A 19,858-nucleotide genomic window follows, 5' to 3' on the forward strand; every position below is an offset into this window, starting at 1 on the left:
CCTGCGGGAGGCCTTTTCTGCCCACCAACCAGCACAGGTCCAGCTGTCATTCACCACTTCCTTCATGAGGCTTACAATTAAACGACTTTACTTGCTGCTTATCATCTGAGTTTTCCCAGGGGAGGGAATCCTGTGAGGAGAGGCTCCTAGCACCCGCCCCAGGGAGCCACATGTGTGTTGGGGGGAGGGGAGTGTCACTAAGTATTTGGTAAAGACTGAATCAGTGAATGCCTTAATGTGAGAGACTTTGAGTCTTCTGGTTAGGGACCAGGGTTAACTGCACCAAGGAAACTCAGAGCTGGGCACAGCAGCTGGTGTGAAAGGTCCACTGCAGCCCCTGGGAAGTGGCTCTGTGCCAGGTCAAGTTCAAGGCCAGGGTATTGCCCACCCGCCCCCTGCACAGGCTTCCCTGTGGTCCTGAGCGTGGGGTCAGGTGCAGGTGACGCTGATCAGCAAGTCCCTTTTCTTTTCTGTTAATCAGGGGAAACTTGTGGCTAAACAGATGGAAAGGCTGCCATGCGGGCTGCAGGGAGCCGGAGAGCAGCTGGCCAAGGATGAGGCGCCCAGTCCCGAACCGCAGCCGCTGTCCTGCCCCACCTTCCCGGGCAGGAGACCTGTCGAGCCGGAAGTGGCGCTCCCACATGCCTCTGCTCATTGTGGTGCTTACTGCCCTCTGGTCGCAGGCTTTACCTGGAGCTCACTGGGACACGTGACGAGCCTGCCCTCTCCGTACCCCTGGAGCCTCACAGAGGGCATGCCCGCTGCCCGGCCCTGGCTGTCCTACCCGCCCTGGCCTCCTGTGGTCAGCCCCACAGCTGCGTGTGGGTTTGCTTCTCATGCGTGTTTCGAACATTGTCTAAGGGTTCTAGGGGAGGCTCTGGCTGCCCTCCGGGTCTGGGGAGCCCCTGAACCCCTCAGGGAGGGGCGCCTGCCATGAGATAAGCTGCCGCAGGACCTGGCGCCAACTCTGGGATAAGCTGCCTTCCGTCCTCGCGCCTCACCCCCCCACCCCCAACACCCACACAGCCCTGAGGGTTCTCCTCGCCTCTTCAGTGGGATTTCAGAGGGGCCGTCCTCTCGCCTGCCAAGGGGCCTGTGCCTCTTGTCTGTCGTCACTTCTGCCCAGGCCAGCGAGTTCCATCACGGATGCCGGGAATGGCTTGTCTGTTCTGGGCCACTGCCATCCACAACAGCCGGCTGGCAAGAGCAGGGGGACGGGTTCAAGATGTTTTTGTCACAGCCCCTTGGTGGCTGCCTCCTGCCTCAGGAGAGGAGCCCAGCACCTTGTCATGTTTCTGGGAACTGTGGGTCGCCTTGCACCTGCCAGTGTGGGCGAGGGGCTCGCCCTCCCCTCATCTTCGGCAGCAGGCCTTGAAAGCACCTCCTTGATGGTTTTGCTCTGGTCCTTCCCGTGTGGTCCCCTCTTCCGTCCGCAATGCCTCTTCTGCAGCCCCTCCCCCAGTCCTGAACTCCTGGGGACTCAGACCCAGACCCTATTGGGCTCCACACTCTTCTTGGGCCATGTTACCCACAGCCACAGCTCCGGGGACGTGCCCATGTGTAGTGTTCTTGGCTTGTGGTCACCTCTCTCCAGTGTCTACGAGGTCACATTGCCGCCTCCTCCTCTGACCCCTCCCCCCACCTCCCTCCTATAAGGACCCTGGGCCCTCCCAGGGAATCCAGGATGACCTCCCTTCTCAAGACCAGTAACTTATTCCTGTCTGCAAAGCCTCTCTTGCCCTGTGAGGAAATGTAGTCTCAGGCCCCAGGGACTGGGCTAGGATGCCAATGGCTTCGGGGCCATGATTCAGCTGATGGCACCAACACCCAGGGCCTGCGGGTGGCCTGGCAGCAGCTCTCAGGTGGAGGGAAGCCAGGGTAAGGCCCAGAGGGGACAGTGACGTGTAGCTCAGTATAGAAGCCTGGAGACTTGTGACTTACCCCATTGCATTAGGCGTCACCAGACAGCACCCAGCACAGCACAGGGTCCTCACCCTCTGGCATGGGGACTGGGTAAAGGGACAGGCGAGCAGGTCTGGCGCTGTGGCCTGGGAGCCTGGGCCTCGAGCCTGTCATGTGCCCCTCCTCTGACAGCCCTCCCCTCGGACGCACACGCCAGGTCTTCATTCACCATCGTACCCCCAGGCTGGTACATGAAGGACGCTACATAAATATTTGTAGAATAAAAAACTGCCTTCTCTAGCAATCTGAGCTGAAACTATATGAAATTAGATTTATGCAAAACTGCCAACAATTTTCTTCAACTACCCCTGCGAATTTCTGACATCCTGAGGCTACTGTGTTAAATAAAAAATCGTGGAAGTCAGTTCTTAACCCTGTAATCCTTACCTTACAGGGGAAATGCTGCAAAAACACCCTGGAAAGCATAATTTAGTTAACTGAGGGTCTCATGTAATTGGATTAAGGTTAGTAAAAACATACCGAATACTAACAGATGTAGTGGGGTGGTGAATAGAAGCCCCCCCCCCCCCAAAAGGCATGTCCGCCTGGACTCAGAAAGTGACCCCATCTGGAATAATGGCCTTTGCAGATGTAATTAAGAGAAATACCGTGAGATGAGACCATCCTAGGTTACATGGGAGGGTCCTGAACGCAATGGCTGGTGTCCTCGGATGGGACGGAGGAGGGAGGTTAGAGACTGGAGACAGAGCAGAGGCCATGGGAAGACGGAGGCTGAGGCTGGACTGAAGCAGCCACAAGGCAAAGGACGCCTGGAACCACCAGAGGGGGGAGGAAGCAGGAGGGACCCTCCTGGGGACTTCCAGCCTCCAGAACTGTGACAGAATGAGCTGCTGCTGTTTTAAGCCACCACGTTTGTGGTGATTTGTGCAACAGTCACAGGAAACCCCTACAGTTGACAAAGACTGGAACTGTGTGAGGGGTGTGTGCTCCAGGCACCACACCAAGGGCACTGCTGACAGTCTGTGCCCATGTTAACAGAGGCGCAAGGCCCCGGGGCCTTAACCATCCCACGGAGGAGAGCGATTTGCTAAGACCAGGTGTTGGCGGAGGGAAGGGAGGGCTGAACTCAGACCTGTGACCCAACAGCTGTAAATCTGCCGAGCTGTCCTCAGGCCCAACCCCCCACTGATGTGAAGACAGTGGTGGCTGGAGGTGCTTTTACAGTGGCGCCCCCTTTGGTCCCAGTGGAATGCGGGCTGAGCATGCAGGGCAGTGTCCCCACTGCCCAGTGCCGTTTTGCTCAGAGGAAGCAGTGTAACATGTGTATCTTACCTGCTTTTTAATATCTGGAAGTATAAAGCCTCACTCACACAAGAGTGCAAATAATGAAAATAACCGTGCCCTCCAGTGTTTCGTCAATAGTGGAGAAAGGGAAGGATTGGAAGGAGAAAGCCCATGGGCGAGACCTGGCGCAGAGCAGGGGTGTCCAGGACGCGGGAGAGCAGGTGCAGCGGGGAGGGAGCGGAAGGCGGGAGGGCGGCAGGGAGAGGGTTCTTCCAGGAGAGCTGAAGGCCTGCGGCAGCGGCAGGAAGGACACGTGAGGAGGAAGGAGCGGGTGGTTGAGAACAAAGGCAGCTGGAGGGCTGGGGCCAGAGGAGCACAGCTGAGGGGGCCAGCGCTGCCGACCGGGCCAGCCCCCGCCCAGACCAGGCCCACCCGCTGGCCGATGCCGCTGTCTGCAGGCTGCCCACACCCACCCCGTCCTGACGGGAGCAGTGACCCCCAGCCTTCCGTCCATCCCTCCCGACCACCGAGCCCTCCGGCTCCCAGCTCTCAATCCACACCATCGCTCATCTTTATTTTTAGATGCTATTTGCTTCCAAATGACACAAATGTATTTTATCGGGGTGTGAGCACTTACAGCTTTTTTTATTATTTTTATTGGAGAATATTGAGGAAGAGTGTGTTTTTCCAGGACCCATCAGCTCCAAGTCAAGTCATTGTTTTCAATCTAGTTGTGGAGGGCGCAGCTCACTGGCCCATGTGGGGATCGAACCGGCAACGTTGGTGTTAGGAGCTCTGTGCTCCAACCACTGAGCCAACTGGCCGCGTTTATAGCTTTTTTAAATAGACTTTATTTTAGAATAGTTTCAGGTTGATGGGCAATTTGCACAGATAGTGCAGAGACTCGCATTACCTGTTAACATCTGCTTACAGGTGTGGCACTTTCCCAACAGCTGCTTACAGATGTGGCACTTTCCCAACAGCTGCTTACAGGTGTGGCACTTTCCCAGCAGCTGCTTACAGATGTGGCACTTTCCCAACAGCTGCTTACAGATGTGGCACTTTCCCAACAGCTGCTTACAGGTGTGGCACTTTCCCAACAGCTGCTTACAGGTGTGGCATTTTCCTACCGTGAGTGAGGAGGTAATGAGGCATCTGAGAACCCAGGTCCTTGCTGCACTCAGGGGAAAAAGGGACTCAGTTTCCCCTCAGGTCCCTTTTCTGTCCTGGGTTCCCATTACATTTATTCATCACTTTTCTTCAGTCTCCGCTTGGCTGTGACAACTCCTCAGACTGTCCCTTTGATGACCTTGAAAGTTTTAGGGGTGACTGGTCAGGAATTTTATAGTCTTGAGGTTTTCCTCCTGATTAGACTGGGCTTATGTGTCTTGGTAGAAAGAGCCATTCCCATCACACCAGTCAGGGGTTCCCAACATGGCACATCTCTGCCGATGCTGACCTTGCACCCCTGGCTGAGGCCGGACGTGGCAGGTCTCCCCGCTGCCAGGCTGCCCTCCCCTCCCTTCTGTACTGTTCTCTTTGGGAGGTGGTCAGCATGCTCTCCCACAACGTGTGTGTCTGTGAGTGTGTGTGTCTGTGTGTGTGTGTCTGGGATTACACGGCTATACTATGCACTGTGCTAACACGTCCGGGACGTTCCCAGACTTCGAACCCTTCCTGCAGGTTTGACCCACTGCACGCCAAGGCACTGACTCAGTGCACGGGGTTCATTTAACGGTCTCGTCACGTGACCGTCTGAGCTCCTCAGCTTTCGCAGTAGTGCTGGCGGTGCTGGTGTGTTTCTGTTGTACTCGCTACCCTGAGGACCCTGTGTACTAAAGTCGTGTCTGCCCCTTGGGTGCTTTTCTTAGCACGTACCCCTAAAAATAGAAATGCCAGGTCAGAAAGCACGCTCTTGTTTCTGCCTGGTCTCCATGCCCAGTGTTCCCTGCGATGCTGGTTCACACGTGTGCCCCGGGGGAGAGATCCCTTCTCGATGCATCCTGGTGAGTGGGACACAGCCTCCTGGTTACCTCTATCAACAGAATAGATTTCTTTAAAGTGCTGTCAGGTTTTTGGTGTCACTTTGTATTTATTTGAATTCCACTGATGTTAGCCCTGTTTATAGCCATTTATTTACATCCTGTGCTCTTTTTCTGCTGGGAACCTTATTGATTTACAGATGATAACAACATATTCAAACTCTTATAGAAAATAAGGAAATATCTGGGCCAACTCTTCAAACATATTAAATGGAAAAAAAATAGGGTTTTTGAAACAAGAAAGAGGAGGAGGTAACGTAGCAGTGTGCTTTCCCATGAACCAGCTCCCCTTTCCTTTCAAAGTCTGATGGGAAGTCAATGAATAAGGACAGATTAATAGAAACAGAATGACTCTCACCAGCCCTGACATCTGTCTGAGATCCAGTCGAGTTTGACGCTGAAGAAAATGGCCTCGGTGTTGGAGACCAGGCCTCACACTATCACTGTGAAGGGCGGCCCCCCTCACCCCCCCAGTCCGCTGAGGACAGTACTTTGTAAAATCCAACAGAAATGGCGCAGTTGGGACGACTGGTCACCTGACCCTGTGTTCTCCTTGACCTCTCAACCCAGAATATCTTGCAGACGCATTAGGGGATCACCATGGAAAGGAAAGTGTGGATTCATGGCAAGTAACTGCAGGCAGTACCTGATCTCCTGGGCGAGGCCATTCTAAACACAAAGCGCTGGAAGAGGAATAAGAAAATGATTAACGTTTCGCTGTGTAAACATGACAATTCCAGCAAAGCACAGCACCATAAACAGAGAAAGGCAGATCAGAGGAAAATCTCCCACCAGTTGCGGAAAATGTTACATGTGCAAGCAAGCATCACTGTGGAGGACGGGCGTGTGCAGGGACTGACAGGAAGTGGGAATCGAGGTGTCACCACCGGGAACAGGCCCTGCTCCAGACCAGGGACTTCTGGGCAGCTGTTCCCATGGGCTCTGGCACACTCTCTGCCTGCAGGACCCCGGCACCCGCCCAGCTCACCTGCCCCAGGTCTTTCCACCCTTGTCACCTGACCACCTCATCACATGATGCCGTCCCCTGGCCCGCTTCGGTTTCTCCACAAGACTCATTGTCATCCGACACTTTCGTTTTTCTCCCTGGGTGACCATCTGCCTTTCCCTCCAGGAAGGGAACTGCCCATGTGCACAGAGCTTGGGCCTATGTGTTCACAGCTGTTTCTCGGGCCTCCCGGGTGCCTGGCGCACAGGACGTGTCAGGTTACCTTTCTGAGGGCACAGGGGCCCTGCATGCTCGTTCCCCGAGCGGCCCATCAGCAGCAGTGGAGCGCCAACAGACCCCGTGGGCAGCTCCCTCAGGAAGGGCCCATGGTCACAGACAGGACTGTCCTGGAATCATGGAGCTGGGAAAGAGCCCAATTTGCTGGTGCCAGTGTGCTTGACCTCTGCGCGCCCTTCTTGACGGTCACAGAGCATCCACCCCAGTAACCCTCCCACTGAGACTTTTCAGCCGGCTTTCCAGCCCAGGAGACAGGTCCAGGGAGCCGACAGCAGGGCAGTGGCTTGGGAACGGTCCTCAAGGATGCAGGCCAAGCCCCTGACATGCTGGCTTTTTATGAGTGTTTAGCATTAAATGCAGCGAGAATCTGGAGCACAGAGAACACACTTGCTCAGGCCCAGAGAGCACCCGCATTGTACCGCCAGGCAGAGCGTGATGTCCACTGGCCACACATCTCAACACTGAGTGTCACACACAGGTGGGCCAAGCCTGGTGCTGTTCTGCCACCCCCGAGATGCAGTGTGTGTGCGTGTGTGTGCATGACTTCCAGAACTGTGCGTGTATATACTGTGTGCATGTGCTTGTGTGTACTTGTGTGCCTGCATGTGTGTGCACGTGACTATGTGTGTGCAGGTGTGTATATGCATAAGTAATTGAGAAAACATTTGGAAAGTGGGAGATCTTATGCAGTAGAAACACTTCTCCCCAAATGCAAGAGCGGCATAAACACCAGAGTTGGCAGGAATGCGTGCTACTCAGAGGGGTCAGTGGCTGGAACGGGACTTGCCCCTATGCCTGTGCCAGTCACACTGCCATGGGGACCTGAACTTGGGCGTCCCGGGGACCCTCACTGCTCCTTGCCCTGGTCACCACCCGCTCTACAAAGTCGGGTTTTATGAACTGGTTTCACTGAGGGGCACACACGAGCCTCAGATGCAAGGCCATGTTAGGCGGCTGCTCACTGCTGGGAAACGGAGGAGGAAGAGGCTCTGGGCCCTCGGGGGCCCTGAAACAGCTCTGGGAAGACCTCGCGGCCCTGCAAGTTCCACCACAGGCCGGTAACTGGCGTTCTCTAAGGAGTCATGGTTTCCTAAGCAAGCTGACATTTGCCAGCTGCGTGTTTATTATTGTCCCTGCCTGGAAATGTCAGGTCCAGCCCCGTGGTCCAGCAAGCGGCAGGTTCACCCCGGGCCAGCAGCGCCCCAGGGAGGCTGACCCGAGCCAGGTGGGGGTGGACACTGTCCATTACCCTGCAGATGCATCCAGATCAAGTTCCACGGCCCCTTTCCTCGTTAATTCTGTTTCTGTGGACCTTATTTGACTTTCAGATGAATTTAATAATTGCTTTAAAAGGAGAACTTGAAAGCAAGAAACGGAGCGGCTGGGTCTTGCCCCCGGCTGTCCCCAGGCTACACTGGAGTTATTCTCTCTGAAGCCACGGGTGTGTTTTGAATCAAAACCACCTGCCTGGCTGCCAAGAAGTGGGCTCAGAGATGATTCTCTTATTTTTCTGGATGCCACAGAGGCAGGGCTGCATTCTTCTGGCAAGGCAGGGACTCAGCCCTTTGGGACCATGCCAAAGCCGTTATGGTCACATATGGACTTGACTTCGTGGGGCCCTGGGTCCCACGTTCTGGGGCTCCTCCTTTACAGGAAGGAGGAGACCCCACTCGGCCCTGATCTCATGGCCAACTCCTCCTTCCCGCCAGGCACTAGGTTTGCCTGTGGAAAGTTCACCACACACCCCAGTTCTACCTGAGCCAAATGAGGGAACAGAGGCTAGTGATCAGGGTCCAGCGGGAGGGCAGGGCGCTGGGGCCAGACCGCTGGGTCTCCTGCCTGCCCGCCACTAGTCCTGTGCATCCCTGGATTTTCTGAACCTCAGTCTCTACATCTGGAAAAGCAGGGTCTCGCAGGGGGGAGGCATCAGAGCCCAGCAGGCCACACGCTCTCCATCGTATCAGCCACTAATGATGATGACAGCGGTAAATGACACATCAACACAATGGATGTGGCCGAGATCTTTTTGCATACGTCACCTCTGACCATCACCACAGGTCCTGGAGGGGACAGAGGAAGCCTTCTGCTCACCCAAAGAAATGGGCTGGGCCAAGGTGGTAGGTCATTCTGGGGTCTCCACCAGCCAGGCCAGGCGGGCTCAGCTTGCTGGCTCCCAGGCTGCCTGCACATCCGTCCCCCAGGTGTGGGCCTCAGGTGAAGACCCAGGTGGGCTGTCTAAGGTGTGTGGGCCCAGGATGCCAGGGCCTGTAGGACTGGGCACCGTGAACAGGTCAGGACACCACGCACACCGGGAGCAAGATGCGTGGGGGCCAAGAAGGGCCGTTTCCTCAGCGATGATGGCTTTTCTTGAGGACGCTGGGTGTTGTTTTCCACATAAATTAACAGTGCGATGGTGGGGTAGCTGAGCAAGGTGAGGTGGGTTGTGAGGTCACAGCCAGGGTCAAACGAGGATCTTTCCAGCCCTAAAGCACATCCCCCAAACTAACATGCTCTCAGTTTAAAGACAGATCCTTGAGGCCTTTTCAGGAAAGAAAATATACCCAAACATAAGCATTATTACACGAATTATACACACTAGTTTTAGGACACACTCAAAGATTTGAAAATGGGAGGATGCCAACATGTTTCTGATGTGGGACAACGTAATATATGTGTGGCACACAGTCCACACGGGACGTTTACCTTCTCTTGGGCCTGACTCTGCCTGGGATGGGTGCCAGGAACCCAGGTTCTCTAATTACACTAATTAGAGGCATCTTGGTGGGAACATAAAGGTGCGGAAGTGTTCGGGTGGTGGCTGTGCTGGGAGCAGAGCTGGGGCCTTCGTGGCCCTTGTTTGCCAACAGGACAAAAGAGTGCACTTCTGGGGCTGGCCTAGTGGCTCAGGCGGTTAGAGCTCCATGCTCCTAACTCCGAAGGCTGCTGGTTCAATTCCCACATGGGCCAGTGGGCTCTCAACCACAAGGTTGCCAGTTCAATTCCTCGAGTCTCGCAAGGGATGGTGGGCTGTGCCCCCTGCAACTAGCAACGGCAACTGGACCTGGAGCTGAGCTGCGCCCTCCACAACTAAGATTGAAAGGACAACAACTTGACTTGGGAAAAAAAAAAAATTCCTGGAAGTACACACTGTTCCCCTTCCCCAATAAAATCTTTAAAAATAAATAAATAAATAAGAGTGCACTTCTTGGGGTGCACTGAGCACAAAAGGAAGCAAGGACATGGAAGTACTGGGCACAGGCCTGGAGCAGTGCGGTACACTCGCTGAATCTGGGGGAGGAAAAACAGGCAAAAACAAACAGAATGCCCTTGAAGCCGGCACCCAGACTAGTGCTATGGAATCCTTCCTCCTGGGAGGTTTGGTGGAAGCAGATCTGTAGAATGGAAAGACTAACAAGGAGTCGCCAACCTGCAGCCACCGGCTCTCATTCCCCACCCAGAGTCCACAGTCCATGGCCCCACCCAAAACCCCTGGCTCCGCCCATGGACACGCCCATAGCAGGGCGCCCATGGCCATGCCCATAGCCCACGGCCTGCCCATGGCCCCGCTGGCAGTTAGGCTCAGTGTAGCCTCGCCACGTATGTCCTTTCCATCCCCGTTAGAAGCACTTTCAAGTGGATCCAGTTGGATTCCAGCCGGGAAACCAAGCTAACCCAATACCAGGCCTCACCGATGCCAGTGTGTTTTGAACGGGGAAATGCACCATCCGTCCAAGCTTCCCACTGAGATTGGACCCCTGCCCTGGTCTCAGCCTGGTCCAGAACTGGGAGACAATCTGACCCAGAGCACTGCAAGGCAGACCCTCTTGGGCCAGGCCGCCCACGACTGTGCAGGAGCAGGCTTCTGGGTGGTGGGAGAGTCGTCTGCGAGCCTCAGCCACTGCCATGGTCTGAAGTCCTAGAGCTGCCCTGGACGCCAGGGGCTCCGAGTATCCCCAGGCCAGGCACGGGGCCACTGTCCCGGCCCAGCCCTGTGAGGGAATTGTTATTACAGAGCGAGGCAGGGCGAGTGGCCAGCTGGTAGGGCCTTCCGTCCGCTGGAGGGAAGACACGCTGATGAGGTGGCTGACTCAGGCTTGTTAATGTAAGTGTCCTCTGCCTGTGTGGAGATGGTGTCATTTCTGGGGCTTTTCCCCTTTACATGGGGACAAGGAAAGGGCAGAACAGTGGGGAAATTCCAGGAAAAAAGTTCGTTCCAGTTCTTGAGGTGTGTGTCCCTGAGAGGTACTGCTCTCCAGCAAAGCAGCCCCCATCCAGGGTCTCCACACAACCCCAGCCAACCAGGTGTGAGTCTAATCCTGTCTGAACCCCTGACAGGGTAAAGGCCCCCTGAGTTGTCCCGTGGGGGGAGACCCTGGGTCCCCCTCCTGCCCCAAGAGCTGGCTGCTGCCTTCAGGGAATCACCCTCAGCTGAAGGCTTATGGCCTAAGGTTATGTCTCCTGGGGGTGCCCATGGTCGACGACTGGCTGACGCACAAGGCCTCCGGAGTCAGCCCCCCACCAACACACACACTTCAAATGGGACAAGCATGAAAAGCCATTCTGGCTGCAGAGTCCCCAGTGGGTGGCCGCGGCCTCGGTCACCACCACACTGCTTCCTTCCTGTTACGTGAATAATTAATAACCTCCCCTCAGATTCTGAGCTAAGCTAAGCATCCACCCCACCAACCTCATCGTGTTTACTTTTAAATCAATTTCCAAAGAATAGAGGAATATTCTACAGCATGTCTTAAACTGTAAGTTACTACCTCTCGGAGAAAGGTGCCATCGTTTCCTTGGCATTCGAGGGACAGGCTTTCAACTCTGGGAGAACCTGGGATGTCACGGTGCCCAGATCCCTGAGGTTACACGTAAGGACACTGAGGCTGGAGAGAGTCAGGGGCTCCTTCGTTGGGGCGGGGCTGAGAGGACACATGACTCTTGAGGGAGCCAAGCCACGTTGGGTCTGCCCTGCAGGATGGGGGGTGTGGCCTGGGAGATGCCTGGCACACAGGCCTGGGGACCCTGCGCTGAAACCGCAAGGCCCTGGTGCTCAGCCTGTGCCCCACCCCACCAGCGGGGAGGGACATCCTTGGCGACAATATCCCTTTCGGCGTCTCAGCCGACTCAGTCACCTGCCCGGGCCATACAGCAGGCGACAGAGGGCTGGGATTGGATAGGCATCTGGCCTCCAAGGTCCATGATTGCAGCATCCGAGCGAGGCACCCCAGACACTGCAGGGCCCCGTGTGGGAGACCCTATCCTACTACTTCCTGTTTCCCACAGTGGCTCTGAAGGAGGTGGGCCTGCCTGGCTATAGACAGAGGCCCTGAAGGACAGACGGAAGCTCATGCACCCAACACCCCACAGCTGATGACCTCAACATATAAGTCAGCCTGAGCAGAACCCAAAGACGGCGCATTTCTGTGTACCAAGGGTCACTCATGCCAGGAGGCTCCCTGGCTGCCTGAGGCTGGGAGGGTGACTGGCTGGCAGCCTTGGAGGCCCAGGGAGGCAGCGCCTCTGTGCAGGGTGGTGGCATGGCAACCCTTGGCTGAGATGACAAGAAATAACTAGACGAGGGGCCTGTGAGTTGTGGGGAGAGGCCCTGGAGTCCCATAGCCCAGGGGACAGGCTGCCCCTCTCCTCCCTGGTCCATGGCGGGGTCATTAGTGAGGGCTGGAATGCCCAAGAGGCACGGACGGGGTGGTGGGCAGCCCAGATGAAGGGACACGTGGAACAGAGGATGCATCACGTTTCTAATGATCTCAGGGCAAGGGGGAGGCCCAGCCGCGTCCAAGCAGTGGTCTGCTCTGGGGACAGGAACACGTGTGTGTAAGGACAGGGCTTTGTGGCCCACTTGGGGGCCCAGTGAATGTGACCTAGAACAAGGCATCTCAGAAGCGTTTGGGGCCCAGACCTGCCTTCGGGCCAGTTGTCCAGCACACAGAGACCGTCCTGGTGGAAATGCCCCACCCTCTGATGTACTCACAGCACCTGCTCTGAGGGGACATTTACTGGGAAGGGGACTGAAAGGTCTTAGGATGTGGTGCGTCACCCTGGACTGGACCCATCACCAGGCCTCAGAAGCTGCAGGGACACCCCAGGTTGTGGCTGCCAGATGCCAGCAGGGCTGCTTGTGGGCCTCACTCCCTCCAGGCATCTCCGCTGTTGCCCCATCCAACTCGGCCTCCTCCTCCCTCTGCCACTGCAGGACACCCAAGTGACAGTCCTGGGCAGGTCCCCCAGGTGTGGGGGTGCCATCGTTTCCTTGAGTGGGTGCCCAGTGCCAACTTGTGCCCTGGGCTTCCCACCCTCCTTTCTCTGTTCTCCCACACTGAGGGGCTGCCAGCAACTCCCACAGACCCTGCCATGGGGCAGATGAGGGGCTGTGACGGGCAGCCTGCTCCTGCCTGTCCCTGGGTTCCACTGAGCAGCGCCTCCTCCTGGCTGAGTTTAAGCCCGAGAAGGGCTGACCAGCGCCGGCTCCAGCTCTCCCCAGATGTGAGGCGCGTGATGCTCGCAGCCCTGGAGCCGGTGCGCAGGCTGGCTCAGCAGGGACTCCCCCCCCCCCAGAAGCCAGGTGGGCACGCAGGTGTTTGCCCAGAGGGAGCTGGATAAAAGAAGCCACTGAGAGCTGAGGCTAATTGGCGTCTCCCACCCACCTGTAGGAGTTTTCTGGTGTGGGCGCTCGGCAGGCGGTCATGACACTCCTTCCCTGAGGTGAGTGTCCTTGGCTTGGCCCACTGGTGGAATTCGGGAAACACCCCTGCAGAGGTTGGCCATTGTCTCAGCAGTTTCTGGGAACGGCTGGATCTGTATGTTCCTGCCCTCCTGCTCATGGCGTGGGAGCCCTGAGCCATCTCCCCTCTGCCAGGGGTGACGTCAGGAGGTCCCGAGTTCATGGCACATCCACAGACCGTGGGCAGTGACAGCTGGTTCAACCTGCTTGCAGGTGCTTTAGAAGAATTTCCCAGCAGTTTCCACTGAGTCCAAGTGGGGCTGAAGGACGCCCCCAAAGAGAGAGTTTCTCATTAACACAGTGTCTTGGTGTCTAGAAACAGGTGGACGGAGGATGATGGAGCAGTGGGTACCAGTGGGGCAATGAGAAGGGGAGGGTCCGTCTGCCTGTGGAGGCCTGTGTGCTGCCGCCTCAGAATTACCTTAGTGGGGTGGGAGCCACCAGCCCGGTAGACAGGGCTCGTATTAGATTTACGGCCACTCCACCTGTGGGACCTCTAGGGATCTGGGGCCTCTCCTGACACCAGTCATAGGGATATTGGCCCCAGCACTTTCCCTGGATGGCTGCCTGGACCATTGTCTGGGTCCAGGATGGGGCCACTTGGCTGGGTCCTTAGATGGGGCCACCTGGCCTTTGGGGGTGGATGATGCAGCACAAGGCCTGCATGCAGCTGCTGGTGGCTCCTATTCCCCCCAAACAGGCACAGTGTGAGAGTTGTCCCCCAGTCACTCCCGCCTCATTCAATAAATACAATTTCTGGTGGCCGGCCTGGTGGCTCAGGCGGTTGGAGCTCCATGCTCCTAACTCCGAAGGCTGCTGGTTTGATTCCCACATGGGCCAGTGGGCTCTCAACCACAAGGTTGCCAGTTCGATTCCTCGAGTCCCGCAAGGGATGGTGGGCTGTGCCCCCTGCAACTAAGATGGAACAGGCATCTTGAGCTGAGCTGCCGCTGAGCTCCCAGATGGCTCAATTGGTTGGAGCACGTCCTCTCAACCACAAGGTTGCCAGTTCAACTTCTGCAAGCGATGGTGGGCTGCGCCCCCTGCAACTAGAAAAACAGCAACTGGACCTGGAGCTGAGCTGCGCCCTCTACAACTAAGATTGAAAGGACAACAACTTGACTTGGAAAAAGACCTGGAAGTACACACTGTCCCCAATAAAGTCCTGTTCCCCTTCCCCAATAAAATATAAAAAATAAAGAATAAATAAAATTTCTATTCAGGGACATGGCGGCGTGCAGTGATGAGGACGTGCCTCTTTCCTGCTCCAGCTGAGTAGTTTGCTGAGTAGTTTGTGGAGTGCAGACAGCTGGAGTGAGCGGGGGCCCTGGAGGCCCTCAGGCCCCACCCGCCCCAGCACAGCCCTGTGGGCAGCTGCTCCCGGGGTGGACACCATGGCCCAGGGCCACTCAGCTTTGTGTTGGGCCTGCTCCTCAGCGGCCCCTTTAATGCCAGTGCTGCCTCACTGAGATGGTCACCTCCTGACTGGTGGGAATAGGTGGTCTGTTTGGAGCCTGCCACCTCTGCCAAGGCCAACGGCATGGCTCAATGCCAGAGAGAAAGCAAAAGCTTGACGGGCACCGCCCTCCTGGCTTCTGCCCTCTGACCTCAGGGGCATGCGGGGCAGGGACAAGCGGGAAGGGCAGGTGCCTCTGAACTGGTGGCTGAGTGTGGCTAGTGGGGCAGCTCAGCGCAGGACGGCTGAGAGCTCAGCGTGGGTGGGAACGCCCCACCTGGAAAGTGGGCCTGAGTCGGGGCCTCAGAGACACTCCCACTCCCGTCCTCGGACCCGCAGCTCCCAGGGGCCTTCTGAACTGCGATTTGGAGGTGTAAGAACGGGTGTGTCCAAAGGCGCGGCCCAGGCGATGGGAGATGTCTCCCATCCGTGTCCTTGCACTTACACTAGCGTGGGGGGAGGGTCAAGCTGAGCCCCCATCCTGTCCACAGACCCCAGAAGTGAGGGTGGAGACAGTGGAGCCCTGATGGTGCGGACCGTGGAAGCAAGGAGGCCCCAGCCGTCCATGAAGGCCACTGGGAGGGCCTGTCCCAGCTGTGCCTGAGGCCTGGGCCACGCTCCTGGCTGCCTGGGGAGGCCGTATCCAGGCGGTGGCGGCTTTGGACAGAAAACGGTCGACATGATCTTCTGATGACCAAGTGGCTTCAGGTCTTCACAGGGGTTTCCGATGAAGACGTTTCTGGCAGCCTCTGACCTGGGGCAGGTGGAGAGGAGGGTCAAGCTCTTGGAATTCCCGCTTGTCCACACGCGTGAGGCCATCTTTCTTGGCCTCATTGCCCCTGGGGTCAACGTGCCCCTGGTGCTAGGACCTGGGAACTGCACCCGCCTCAGGTGACATCAAGGTGGGCAGTCCCTGCCAGAGCTACTCCACCCTCTTCCCTCTTGGCTTCTGGAATGGAGACCCAATGTGACTGACAAGCCAACCCTGAAGAACACCCTTCTTCCTAGAAGTGTGTGCACGTCCGGCGTTCCGACCGGGTGCTCTTAGCCCTCACAGGGCCACCCGTGTGGACTTGGCGCTGGCACATCTCTGCCCCGGTTGTTCACGGGCATTGCTCCTCCCTGGCCACGGGCAAAGTCACTCCTGCCGCCTGGAGAGCTGTGGGGTCGGGGCTCCTTCCACGGTGGCCGCCACATTGTCTGGGAATTCCGAGCACTCACAGGCCAACAGCTGTCTGGCAGCCGTGGAAGCTGAAGGCGCTGAGGGGCTGTCCTGCCCACTAGATCACTGTGGGTCTCTTGGACACCAGCTCTGCCACGCTGAGCCTGCAACTGTCCCTCCTGGTGGGCGTCCCCCACCAGGGCTGTGACAGGCTTGTCCCTTCCGTCTTCCCCACAGGGCAAAGACCCGCTGTTACATCAGCCATACTTCACTGAAGCTGGGGACCGCCATGGCCCTGGGGTGCAGGCATGCAGCACCCCTCACACCACCTCCACTCGGGGACTCTCTTCTGGCCTCAGGCCTGCAGGCCTCCCTTCCAACGACGCTTAAGTCGAAACTTGGAAGAAAGACCTGTCCTTTCAGGAGTGGCCCCTCTACTCCGACACTCAGACATTTGCCATGACACACTCACATACACACTCTCACATACAGTCACACATACACACACGCACTCACACTCTCACACTGTGCACGCACAACCACATTCACACACCTCTTCTGAGAAGAGTCAGCATGTTCAGGATCAGTGCAAATTCAATCCATATTGGGAGAAACGTCCCCAGGAAAACTTAACAGATGCAGTCGACCCCAGGAGATGCCACCCACCTCACCAGGCGGCAGTTCATCTCCTCACTGACACTGGCGAGGGCTTTTCTGCCAGAGTGTGTGTGACATCTGTCCCCTTCTCAGAGCCAAGGGCCCATTACAGTTATTTCCCCAAGACAAAGGGCCAAGTCCTTAAAAAGTGAATTAAGCCTCCGCCTCTAGAAGTCAGAAAAACTGCTTGAGGCGTCATCGTTTCCAGCCACTAAGACTGCAGACACCAGGGTCTGCGGCCAGCGCCAGGGGGCGCCGTTGCTCACGCACTCGGCCCCTCTCAGCAGGACCAGGGAGGACGTCTCCTTCCTCGCTCAGTGCCTGCCCCGGGACGCTTATGAGTGTGTGAGAACAAGTGGATGTTATTACCGTTGTCCCAACTATTCTGGCTGAAGCCTCAGGGCGTAGCGGGGACGGAAGCGGAGGAACAGAGACAGGAAATGATTTCCACATACCAGGTGGAAGAGACCCAATGACTATCTTATAAAACTAAACATTCCACTATGAGGTGTGGTCAAAAGATACAGTGAATGTTTAAATAAAAAAATGTATTACAGTAAAAGACTCATTAATCTCCCTCAAAATACTCTCCCTCACTTGGAACACACTTACCCCATCGTTCTGGCCACTTTCTGAGGTGGTTCTGGACGTCCTCTTTCGTGAGTGTCTTCAGTTCAGCCTCCATCATGACAACATGCCGTGTCACACATCAGTACGGCAATTTCTGTCAAATAAAAACATTACAGTGTGTCCTCATCCATCTTATTCACCGGATCTGTCATATGCAACTTCTAGCTCTTCCCCAAAGTCAAAATGATTCAGGACATTGAGGCAGCCACGACAGTGCAACTAAAGACACTCATGAAAGAGGACTTCCAGAACTGCTTCAGAAAGTGGCAAGAACGATGGGATAAGTGTGTTCGAAGCAAAGGAGAGTACTTTGAGGGGGATTAATGGCAATGTGTCTTTCACTGTAATAATTTTTTTAAATTTAAACATTTACCATATTGTTTGATCACGTCGTACATTATGACCCAGGAATTCTACCAAAAGACCTGGACAAGAATGTTCTAGAAGCTGTAGTCATAAGAACCAAGTATTGGACCCAGTCCCAGTATCCATTCACAGACAGAAGACTGATAAACGTTCTGTGACATACCCATTCAATGGAATATTACTGAGTCACAAAAAGGAGCAACCTGCTGACACACACAAAACCATTGGCAGGCAACCCTCCAAAGTGTTACTCCAAGTGGAGGAGCCTTACTCACCGCATGACCTATTTATGCGAAGCTCTCCAACAGGCAAAACAAATCGTCAACGGGAAAATGGAAGAAGTGGTTGGCTCCAGGGGCACGGTGCGGTTTGACTGAAGGGTCCTGAGAGAACTTTCTAGGGAGAGATCATGCTCTGTGTCTTTTTAGGGTTTGGGCTACACAAGTACATGGGGTTGTAGAGACTCATCACATGACACACTTATGGGACACAGAACAGGTGGTGCTCGGAGGAAAATGCAGAGCTGTGACGCCTACATGAGAAAGAATAACCAACTTTTTGCCATAAGGAGCTAGAAAAAAGAAGTGTGACCTAAACCCAGCACCAGGAGAGGGAAGGAAATGACCAAGCTTGAAGCAGAGAGAAGCGAACTGGGACAGGGTGTAACAGAGAACAAAACTATAGGCTGGCTCTCTGGAAGACAAAGTTGACAGGCCTAAGAAAAAGACATAGTCACCTCTCTGTCTGTAGAACTTGCGTAAAAACCCACAACCAACTGTTACAGTCTAGCTAATGGTAATCACACAAAAATATTTGCAGAGATGATATCTATTACTTACTTGGAAATGTGTAAGGTAAAGGAGGGCTTGATGACAGACAGACAGACGGGCAGGTGTGCGGCCAGGTGACAACGCCCACAGAGAAAAATACGAAGAATGTGGGTTATCCTGCCAGCTCTCCCCTCATGCCCGTTTGTGTTTTAGGTGGGCCTATGATTGGGGGTTTCTTTGTCACTGAAATTTAAAATTTTTGTATAGTCGTAATTTCTGCCTTCAGTGTTATGCTAACAAATGTCTTTTACCATTTTGGGCATGTTAAAACCATTCACGTCAGTCACTTCTATTTGTTAAAATTACATTAAATGAGTGCATCTTGCTGGTGCCAGTACAGACACGGGGAACTCACGTCCTCTGCATGCCAGACTCCACCGGAGTCTGCAGGAGCTGTTTGGGCCGTGTTCTGCCAGAACACACGTTACACACATACGGAGAAAACGTCGGCTCATTGTGTGCACATGAATTTGTTTTCACGCGAGTGGAATTGTCCCATATGCGTTGTCACGTGATTAGCCTTCTTACATAAGCAATGTCTGAGCAGGTTTCCATGTCAATACAGGTGCATTTCATTTGTTCTAGCTTCTACTTCACGTTTGGAAGTCGATGGCCCAGAGTTTATCCAACCTTTTTCTGATTGGTAGATATTTACACACTTTACAAATACACAAGGATAAACACTTTGCAATGACTTTTGACCACTTGACTCCTAGAACTCTCATTGCTGGTACTTGCCTGTGAGTTTAAAATTCAGACACACATGGCTGATCCCCCTCCACAAAGCCCATGACGGCTCGTGGTCACTTCCCCTGGTCTGGCCGTGAAAAGTGACACCGTGTTATGGAATTTCCTGATCCATAATCACGGCTGTAGTGAGACGTATCTCCTTGTGTGTATTGGTCAGGTGTATTTTTTTCTCTACAAAGTGCATCTGTATGTCCTTTGCCCATTTTAAATTTGTTGTTTGTGTTTTCCTTATGGCTTTTTGGGAGCTCGTTACACTTTATGGATGTTTATACTTTGTCAATTATTTAAGTTGCAAATATCCTCTCTTAGATGCTCACTTGTCTTGTAGTTTTAGTAGCCGTGGATTTCATGATACTGAAGTTTCAAGATTTCGTGTGATCAAAAATGTCCTACCTTTTCCTTCAGCATTTAGGGGTTCCAGTCAAGGTTATACACTGTTCCCTTGGTTCCTCTGATTATCAAGTATTAATTTTGTGTGTGGAGCAGTGCAGGGGTGCATGGTATTTTCTAGGTGGCTGTCCAGGTGCTCATATACCCCTCATGGCCCATTTACCCGTGGTTCTGGCATATACCTCTGTGCCCTGTGTCAAATGTCATATGTACAGGACATTTGGTCCACTGACATGTTTGTTTATTGCTGTGCCAACCACAGATGTTTATCTAACCAACAGTGCATCAGTATATGTAAACAAATAAATATAAGCACATTTAGACACATAACTTAGGGGCAAGTGTAGATATAGAAAAATCTGTGTATTATATACACATACGTGTGT

This window comes from Rhinolophus sinicus, chromosome 17 (genome assembly GCF_057876585.1).
Source record: "Rhinolophus sinicus isolate RSI-liver-muscle chromosome 17, RSI-T2T, whole genome shotgun sequence".
Classification (NCBI taxonomy): domain Eukaryota; kingdom Metazoa; phylum Chordata; class Mammalia; order Chiroptera; family Rhinolophidae; genus Rhinolophus; species Rhinolophus sinicus.